At 40.7% G+C, this 10,805-nt stretch overlaps 1 long non-coding RNA gene across 1 annotated transcript; it reads right to left on the minus strand.

Moving 5' to 3' along the window:
- Nucleotides 1–6,161: 6,161 nt before the first annotated feature.
- LOC112844679 (uncharacterized) lies at nucleotides 6,162–7,964 on the minus strand. The gene is made up of 2 exons (XR_003217410.1): nucleotides 7,340–7,964; nucleotides 6,162–7,243 (listed from the first exon to the last, which is right to left on the minus strand). It is a non-coding gene; the product is annotated as an uncharacterized LOC112844679 (long non-coding RNA).
- Between the last annotated feature and the right edge of the window lie 2,841 nt (nucleotides 7,965–10,805).

Here is a 10,805-nt window from a genome sequence, read left to right on the forward strand (position 1 = left end):
CTGTTCAGAAGTTCTGGCATCTGGCTGCGGAGAGGAGTGCCGGTGACATGGACGCCGTTTCCTGCCGGGAGAGGGAATGGAGGCGACGGAAGAACTCGATGCAGCTCTTTAAGTAGGCTTGTTACTTCTGGGAGCTGACAAAAATGAGGGTTTCCCTCCAAATTTGCCTCGACAGCGTTTATCCCAACCACCCTTGCCCTGTTGTCCGAGGTGTGGGATATCCGCTTCATCAGGCCCTGGTTGTGCTCCTGGGATGAGTCCGCTGGGTCCATGTACTGGTCGCATCGTTCTGTCACGGTTGCCTGTGTGGCAGGCAGGCATGAGTGGTGGACCCAAAATGCAGGACTCTTTGAGACCGGATTTAAACTGAAAACACAGCTTTTATTGCTGGAAAAAACCATCGATAACTTAAACTCACCAAATCAAAATCCAGAACACAGAACATCCGGTCTTTAAGTCTGACGTCACTAGCCATGTCTGGGCTCAAACTCTGCTGCATGTCCATAAATAAAACGATCATTGTGGCATCATTGAGAGTTGAAAAACTGTCTAAAGTCTTTCATCTGTAATAAAATGATCAGCGTTCTGCTCTACCAGCTGTAACAATTGAGTTTAACATCCAGGCATCCATGAAAACGGAATTCATGACATTTAACAGAGTTAGAAATTAGCAGGAATTTAGCTCGGTAGCTTCCATCTAAATACAATATAGCATGTCCTGACTGAGGGATTTTGGAAAAAAATTTAAAAAGTACAGCTCTGCTATCACTTCAGACATAAATGAAGACAGAAAACTAAACAGCAGTGACGTTTGTAGGGTTACTGAAGTTTTGCTAGCTGGTATATAACAATGTGCTACGTGACCACTAGCGACACAGCTATGTTAGCATAATATAAACACGCTAACTTTTTCCACTCGATAAAAGTTATCGTGAGGATTCTCGTTGGTCAGGAACAAATGCAATCGCATGGCAGGATGCTGTAAACGGACCAAACTTCAGCCAGGAGAACAACTGAGATAATCCATCCACAATACGAGGTTAGTCATTCATATACTGCTGCATGGGCTGGGCTGTAGTTACATAGTAAGGTTTTAAAAAACGGAGCTTTAAAATGATTAGCGGTAATAAAAGCCGGGGGAGGCCAACAGCGATCACTGACTGTTTTTAGGAGCTTTTTGAGATTAAGAAGAAAATACAAAACATTAAACATGTTAACAACACAAAAGCCATATTAAACGCAGACTACTTTAGGCCCAGAAGCAGGATTCGTCACGTCATCACTTAAAGATAGGATAGGTACTACAGACTGAACTGGAACAGAGGCTCTAAACAAGAACAGGAGACAAAAGACACAGCATGTACAGGGTATGACACGAAACAGAGCACAGGAAAAAAACAGGGCTTATATACACAGGGAGGTAATAAGGGAATGGGCACATAGTAGCATTGTGTGGTTTTTCTAAAAATGTTTTGTTATAATAATTATGTTTCTCTTTCTTTGAGTTACCTGGGTTTGGGCGGTGGCTGTTTTCTATCTGGGCAAAAGGCGTGGCTGAGGACTCTGGGAACAAAATGCCTGCTCAGCAGGACCAACCATTGGCTTACCAGGAGCAGGGGTGTTTTAGGTTTACTTAGGTTATTTTGTGCTTAGTTAATATTAGTGTGTGTTTTTGTGTCCCCTATTGTGTGTAAATGGTTTGGCCAAACCACTACAAAAGCTACCCTCATGTGTCTTTGTAATGAGGTCAGTTTGTGAGTTAAGTTGTGTCCCTCTTTGTTTGTTTAAGTTTCTGGAAATTAGTGTTTGTAGAGTTGTATTTAGTTGACCTCTTTTATGGGCCTGCTAATTATGTTTTTGAATTTTGTCATTTTTGGACTTGGCTGCTTGGTCCCTCACACCAAGAAGCCCTCTAAATACAAGATCAAACCAGCGCAACTCAAAAACCCAAACAAATCATAGCTTAGAAAAACACCAAAACAGAAACAGAAAAAGCTGGGTCAAAATGACCCAGAACCGTGACAGTACAGACCCATCTTTCTTCACGACCAGAGCAGAGGGAGCCTGACCATGTGTCACACATTTGACGAGTTGGGAGTGAGAACGTGTTGCGCTGTCACACTGGGTGGAGGCTAGCAACTTGAACAGAACCCAAGCACAGACACACAGAGCGGAGGCAGGAGAGCGTTTTAACACAATTTATTGGTGAATATATAATATAGGTGAAAACACAGGGACGTGGCAAACTGTGGTGTGGAAACATAGCCATGAAACTATTAGAGTGGCATGAACGTGAGGACAACTGGATCTGGGCAGGTAAGTATTGATCACACTGGGGAGACAGGAGAGCAGAGTTAGAGCTGGGTTAAAGTAGATTACCAGAGAGGGTAAGTATAACAGTTTTTCCAGCTTACTTGCAGGAGGTGGAGGTGTGGTATTGAGGGGGAGGTGAGGCAATTCCTCAGAGTTTGAAAAAGATGAAACGGCTGACCTGTGGTTCGCTGGATCCAAAATCACATACCAGAACCATGACTTGGTGGTGTTTCTGTGTAGGATAAGTACCCAGGAACCATGACGGCACTGGGACTGAGACCCATTTTTTTGTGTATTTTTGTTTTATTTTGTTGATTATTGTATTTTTCTCTGTTTCATGTTTTATTCTAAAGGGGTCTGGTGCATTTTTGTCATTGTGTTTAGCTTCACTTCCCTGTGACATCATTATGTTTAATTTCAGTCAGCTGTTTCCCCATATGTTTACCTCCTGATTACCTCCTGTGTATTTAGGTCCTCTGTTTTCTGTGTTTCATTGTCAGGTCGTCTGTTGTGCTACACCATAGTCTCATCATAGCTTTTATAGTTTGGTCACAGTTTCATAGTTGTCATAGCCTGTTCTTAGTTTAGTAGCCCTAATAAAGGCTCTCTTTTGGTTTAAGTTGAGTTCTGTCTCCTACAGTATCTGCTTTTGGGTCCTGTTTCCAAACACATCGGCTTAACCTGCCGTGACAGATAACAAAGCCCGGTTTTCCACCTCCTCCATGCACAAATTGGCCACAATGGGTGAAACTGGGGAACCCATGGCACACCCACGTTTCTGCCTATAGTACTGACCCTTATGCAAAATAGGTGGAATTACGACACAGTTCCAAAAGCAAACACAATTGATCAGTGCTGAGAGTGGTCCTGTTGCTGAGGTTAGGGTGATCCTGTAATCTCTTACAAACTACCTCCAACGCTTCCATGACTGGGATGTAAGTGAAGACAGTCCTTTTGACCTTTACATTTTCATTAATATCTTTAAAACAGAAGCCGCACAAACGACAATTTTAGTAGCACAAACCAGCACAAACGTCTTCTCAGGCTCTGCGGTCTTCAGCCCAGCATGTTCAAAACAGATGTCGCCGTTTCAAGTGACTTTAAGAAACTCATAACGTACAGAAAAGCAGTTGTTTTCTTCAACTGTCGAGGTCAAAGTAAGTTCAGCTAGTTGTTGACTGTTCAGTGGAGTTTTACATTACAGTGTCACAACTGAGCACATAAACACTTTAAATGACAATAACACACACACACACACACACACACACACACACACACATAAAATCTTCCATTACAAAAACCAACTTATCATTTTATGTGATGTTCTGTATCGCTCATTAAAATATAATTATCATAAAGACTAATCATCAGCCTATCATAAGACTAATTTGTGGGCTATTTCAGTTTATTTCTTTCTAAGTAAGCAAGCTTAAATTCATGAGTTTCTAAAATTTTATATGTTAAAAAAAAAGAAATTCAGCTCTTTCCATCATCAGTTTTGAATCTTATGTATTTTGCTGTTGTTAAATTGTTAAAAAACTGAAACTTTGTTGAAGCAGCAGGAACCCTGGCTTCATCAAACACATCAGGAGCAGCTGCTCCATCACAAACACCACAGAAGAAGAACAACAAGGATCAGATTAAAGGTCAGCCAGCTGTTTTTATTTTGTGTTAATAGATAATAACCAGTGTAAAATAGCAGATGGAAAGCTGACAGATTTGAACTCCGCTGCTGATTTCCATGTGTAGTCTCTGTGCAGGTCACATGACCCTGTCCAACAGTCCAGAGAAGAAAGATGAGTAACCTTCCTGTCATGTTCAGGTCGAATCTGACCAATTTACAACTTAAAACACTCATAAATATTGTGTTTTACATCCGATTGGCTCAAAGCCTTATGACATCCTCCCCACTATGCACTTTAACATATAAAAGTGATGTGCACCTCTTTCACAGAATTTTGAGTGTTTTAATCAACCGCGTTACATCTGTGGTGTTCCCGGTTGTAAGGAGTAAATATTTAAACAAGACATTCTTCAGGCGAAATAAAGACACTCAAAACAGTTTAGATGGTAACAACGTGCGCACGCTGGGTGAGATCTCGAGGAGATCCCACACCGAGCGCAGGCAGAGGTTTTATTTATAGTCACATAGCGGCTTCAACTGTTTAAGGAGGAGACAAAGATTTGCCTCTGAGAAACAGGTTTGTTCCAGTTTAGCTGGGTGTGTGTGTGTTCTGTAGATAATCACTAAATATCACATATATGTAGCTTCCTGTGTGTGTGTGTGTGTGTGTGTGTGTGTGTGTGTAGTCGAGATATGATCCCGTGAAGACTCCCCAAAGCTGGTGCCAGGAGTCTAGCGGTCCATCTAAACAAAAGGCTCTTAGACTCAAACAGATATACGTATATTTGCTATACCATATATCAGCAAGAGAAGATACGGCCTCTCTTAGTATTTGGGAGCGTAGATAAGAACATCCTGCTCTCCCCTTCCTGGGAGTGAAACGGCTCGTAGAGAACCAGGTGCAGAGGAAATTTACTGGGTGAATCATATCTGAGAACACTATGCTTTTGTCTTTACTTCTGTTTCACTTCAGTAAAACAGTAAAACCATAAAATACGATTAAATGGAAAGAATAAATGGGTAAACAACTATTAACACTGAAATTAAAGATAAACTTTCAATAACTTTCAAATGGAAGTGGGAATAATACTTGAAACATTTGAAAATCTCTTAACATATCCCTCCTGTTGTTAATTTGTTTTACACATTTTAACTTTTCTCCTATATATATATATATACATAGACTGATACAGTGTTAGTGAGTTGCTATGGCCACTTGTAAAACATTTTAGCCAGGACATCATTAATTAGTGGGTTTTGTGAATATGTTATATCCAAATGTCTATCTCATTATCATCTTCTTCATTCTGTGGTAGGATGATGTAAGCATTAATTGAAGCAGTTACCATTTTTTACACCATGTTCTTCAAACAAGGTATGACGCATGAAGTAAAAAGACACAATAACAATAGTAGAATACCAACTAAAACAAGTCCTTTAATCAGCAGGGATTTCCAAGAGCTGCTTAACAACCACGTGAGCCAGTCTTCTGTATTTGTGACGTAGTCTTGTTGTTGTGCATCCCTGAGTTGTCTAAGTATGCTCAGAGCATCAGTCAAGCAGAAAGCATCTCCCAATTTACTATATTAGAAATAGAATTTTCCCTCATACAATAAATTACTTGTGCTGCATCAGTCATGTTGGATGAGTGTACATTATCTGGAATGTACGTACAGCATGTGTTGTTAAAGAGTATACAGAGTCCTCCTTTTTCAGCCAGAATCATGTTCAGTGCGACTCGGTGTTGCATCACAGTTATGCGCAGGGCATCAATCTCTTCATTTTGTTGATTGTTGATTTTGCACGAGGCATTCAGGAACAGTCCAAAGCTTAAATTCCTCTGGCACATCACTGCCATAGATGGGGTCATGTGGTTGCACTGCGGAGACGTCTCGTCGTCGTCTTGTGGTCTGAGAGCTATTTACAGCTGACATCCTGAAGGTGTGATCTGAAATGAAGATTAGGGCACAGGTGCCCGTCCATCCGGGTGGCAGTATGAAGTAGGCACGTTGTCCACACACCCAAGCTGTCCCCTGGACCCAGTATGTGCCACACTTAAAAGTCATAGCTGCATCGGCATTGTTCTTCCAGACTATACTGCAGTTCTTGGTTCAACCAAGTTTTGTCCTTCCGTATGAGAAGTCGAAACATATCGGGTGATGTTCTTCACTCTGCAAGAAAGCACGCGTTGTTCATCCAGGAATGATTGTGGTCCTGCGTCATCTTGTCCAGGTGTGAGTTGTCATGTGTCCAAGCTTTCTTTGTTCGTTCCCTCGGATCCATCTTCAGTGGGATGAGACATCCTGCCACTAGGACTGTCAGAGTTAGTGAGATTAAGAGCGACTTCATGTTTACCTGGCTTACCTCACGTCTCAGGGGACTTAGGCAAGAAGAAAAAGTGCGGGATATACCCAATCGGCACTTCCTTCACCTGACAAATCACCCGAGGGTAAGGAAGTCAGTGTCCGGTTAGTCTATGCTGTCACTCACTCTTTTACAGTGGCTTTGATGGATCCAGGATGGTCTTTCTGCTATTTTGCAGGCTGTTAGTGTGGTCAGGAGTACTTGGTAGGGTCCTTCCCAACGAGGTGAGCTCCCATTTTTTCCCTCTGGAGCACCCTTATCAGGATCCAATCACCTGAAGAGTCACACAGCAGTTTGTTGTTCAACACAGTTTCTGTATTTTCTAGCACTTTGCCATCCACTCTGCTAGAGTAGTCTCTCTAGCTGATTTGTTTACTGGTTCACTCAGTATTAGTAGTGGGAAAAGGTCTTCCATGAATTATTTCAAATGGCGTCAATTTTTGTGAGCCTGCCTTGTGTTAATCTCATCCACATTTTCACTAGACCTTTACACTCAGCCCATAGTCTCCCTATTTCTTCCATGCATTTTCTCAGTCTCTGTTTTATCGTGCCGTTAGTTCTTTCCACGAGTCCAGCACTTTGAGGGTGGTAAGCACAGTGGTGTTTGATACTGAATCCTAGTGCTTCAGAGACCTTGCTGATTACTTCATTAACAAAATGTGTCCCATTGTCTGATCTTAGAGTGGGGATGCCATATGTTGGAACAAAATGGCTGCATAGGCATTTTGCTACAGAGATTGCATCTGCCTTTTTCACAGGATAAATTTCTGGCCATTTTGAGAACACGTCTATAATCACTAGAGCATATTTTTGAACCTTGGCTTCATTAGCTCAATAAAATCCATGTGAATGGTATGAAATGGGTGAGGTGGTGTGGGAAAGTTACTTCTTCTTGGTCTGAGGTTTCCCTGTGCATTATGTTTTTGGCAAATCATGCATGTTCTAACAAATTCCTTTGCTGAATTTTTGAAATTTTGAGTAAAGAAATGTTTAGAGATTATATCTCCTATCTCCCTCCGGTTGACACATGAGTGGAACCGTGTGTCACTAATGCTGCTGTTTTGTGTAGGGATTTTGGTAGTATTGGATTACCATTACAGGTCATCAAATCATTTTTTAGCTGTGCACCACATTTTAACCATTTCTTTTGTTCTGCAGTTGGTGCGGCTTTTTGTTCGTTTTTAAGCACATCAAGTGGTATTTGCATTGAGGATTCAGACATTAATGTGTCTATTGTTTGTTGTGCCGCTGCTTTTGCGGCTTGATCTGCTGAAAAAACATACTAACTGTCTGTGTGTCTCTCTGTCTGTCTGCGTCCTTGACACAGTCAGCTCCTTTTATGGGCATGTAGTTCCTGTTACACATACCACAGGCACACATATTTCTTGTTTCTCCAGACTAACCAAACTCTTTGTTGAACTTTCCATATAGCGACAATAAGTGTCCAACATTTGAGAGTTGTCTCACATGTGTCAGGTAAGACAAATTGGCTTAGATTTAAAATTGAAGTCACTGCATGGGGCACTTTGATGATTAAAGTGTGTCCTAAAACAATGTCAGCTGACTTTTTACTGCCTCTGCTGCAGCTACACCGGCCTGCACACAACAGAGTCTAATTTGCAGAAGTAAAATGCAAGCAGACGTTGTTTTTCTCCAAATGCCTGTGTTATAACAGCTTTCATGTAACCTGCACTTCCATCTACATACAAGTAGAAAGGCTATTTCCAAGTTACTGAATGCTTCTTCTTCCTTTTTTCTCTGTAGATACAGCACTACATATTTTCTTAAGGCATTTTGGACAATTTCTATTTCGTTTTAAAATAATTCATATATCTCATACATGTTACATATGTCAAACTTCTAAGTTGGGAAAAACTTTGCATTGCTTAAAGCTCGTAGCTCACAGCTCTAAAACTAGGCATCAGTAAATCATTTGCCTAATCATTTCGTGTCACTGTGATCCTCAAGTATGATCACAGATTTGTTTTCCAAACCAACAAAACAAACAAACAAAAACAAGTTGCTGATGGCATGAACGCTTTACACACGAGTTGGGACACAAAAAGAAAAAGAACTGCTGTCAGAAACAAAGCAGAAGTGTGAGAGAAAAAACTGAGATCACAGACTGCTGCATGTGTGAGCTTTTAATATCATGCAGCTTCTGCTCTGAAAAACAAAAAATTAATACAAAATAAAAAGTGTGTATCTTGCTCATTAGCTTGGTAGTATAGGTTTGCTCTTCATCTTAACAAAATCTCATCTAGGATGACAGGTTTACAAGCGGGTCAAGTGTCTCTCTGCACTTAATTAGTTTACATATTTTCTTTATTTTCTTCATCTCATATGTCGTTATACTGAATTTGAGCAAACCTTAAGCTTGATGCAGACTACTTTTATCAATCATCCACCTCACATCATAACTGAATAACATGCCTCTTCATATTTAATATTATTTCATTATTAATGTTATTATTAATATTCTTATCTCTTAATTATTTTCTCTTATTTCTATATAACATCAATAGTATATTGCAAATATACAATAGTTTATTATTTTATTTGTGTCCACCAAGGGCTGAGGGTGAGCTGCAGTCTCACCCTTTCCCAAGCTGGAGACATTTTCCTTTTCACACACTTTCTTTGGCTGAACAATGACACAACCTTAATATACCTTATGCATCTCTCTATTTCATTTAATATGTGTTTGTGTGAGTTATCTGGTTTCATGCATTCTATCCATTCTAGGCACGGTCGTCCTGCCAACTATATTTCATTGTTAATACCAGTTTACAGGTTGTTATCCTTCTATTATCAATTTGAATACATTAGATAGGCTCTAATTTAATTTAATCTTTTGTTTATTCCACTTCATTCCTCTTTCCATGCTTTAAAACATTACACCTCTTGTGTACGCTTTGTTTTCTTTTTAGGATTCTTTTCGGTATTTATTTCTACTTGGAGGGTTTCTTTTAATTTAGTCAATGCAGAGGGGCTACATTTTCCCTCCCATGTGGGGCATTTAGTTTTTTTTTTATTTCTCCATCTGTTTGCGCTTATTTGTCCTGCACCGGGGCATTTCTTTTCTAACCATAGCTCATCTGCAGTCAATTCAGGCTTTGCGGGTTTATTTCCCATTTTTTGGGCTTAGAGTTATCAATAATATTTTATTGTAAATTGCTTATAATTTATTTCGATTTATTGTATTTGGAAACACCTTGTTTTGCTTTTATTTATTAATACTGCCAACATACACTCTGTGTGACCTTCGCTGATATTAGAGTCGGGGGAGGTTATTAAGGCAGCCTTCTACCCTGGTCTAGACCCAGGGCGGCCTTAATTTTATGCGTTGAAGCGCAACCTTGATCCCTTCTCACCAGTACATCGGTCAACACAGAAAACAGTAAGAGTGGTGCAGAAACCTGTTGTTTCTATTCAAAAAGTCACTCACTCCTCAACAACACATAAACTTCACACGCGGTACTATAATCCTATTTTAATTGACACGTTCTTTATTTTCATTCACTCGCGAGAGTGAGATCCCTGACTTCCAGCCTTTTAATTGCGGAACGAGTCCCCCAGGGGACTGCCAGTTCCGTCTTACAGGCGAGTCTTAATACTTATGAAACGAGTCTTCACAAGACTTCCAGTTTCGTTTATCCCGACTTCCAGTCCTTAAAGGACGAGTCTTTTCCCGACTTCCAGTCCCTAAGGGACGAGTCTCTTAAGAACCGTGTCAACCTAAAAACCGATTTTAGCCGCAATGTGTTCTTGAGTGTTTATATTCACCTGGTTCGGATGAAAATGCCGGTCAGAGAGAATCCTCCTCGCTCCCTGGGATCGTGGACCCCTTGCTAAAAACGCTGGCCAACGGCGAATTCACGTAGTTGGTCTTTACTGTTTCACTAGAAACAGGCTGTCGCGACAGACTTTGCAGCGTGGGTTCACGAATCCAGGAAACGACGAGGTCACTCTGTTGGAGCACAAGATTAGTTAAAATTCAATGTCCACATCCGGCTCGGAGGACCAAATAAATGTAAGGAGTAAATATTTAAACAAGACATTCTTCAGGCGAAATAAAGACACTCAAAACAGTTTAGATGGTAACAACGTGCGCACGCTGGGTGAGATCTCGAGGAGATCCCACACCGAGCACAGGCAGAGGTTTTATTTATAGTCACATAGCGGCTTCAACTGTTTGAGGAGACAAAGATTTGCCTCTGAGAAACAGGTTTGTTCCAGTTTAGCTGGGTGTGTGTGTGTTCTGTAGATAATCACTAAATATCACATATATGTAGCTTCCTGTGTGTGTGTGTGTGTGTGTGTGTGTGTGTGTGTAGTCGAGATATGATCCCGTGAAGACTCCCCAAAGCTGGTGCCAGGAGTCTAGCGGTCCATCTAAACAAAAGGCTCTTAGACTCAAACAGATATACGTATATTTGCTATACCATATATCAGCAAGAGAAGATACGGCCTCTCTTAGTATTTGGGAGCGTAGATAAGAACA

Source organism: Oreochromis niloticus, linkage group LG3 (assembly GCF_001858045.2).
Source record: "Oreochromis niloticus isolate F11D_XX linkage group LG3, O_niloticus_UMD_NMBU, whole genome shotgun sequence".
NCBI lineage: Eukaryota > Metazoa > Chordata > Actinopteri > Cichliformes > Cichlidae > Oreochromis > Oreochromis niloticus.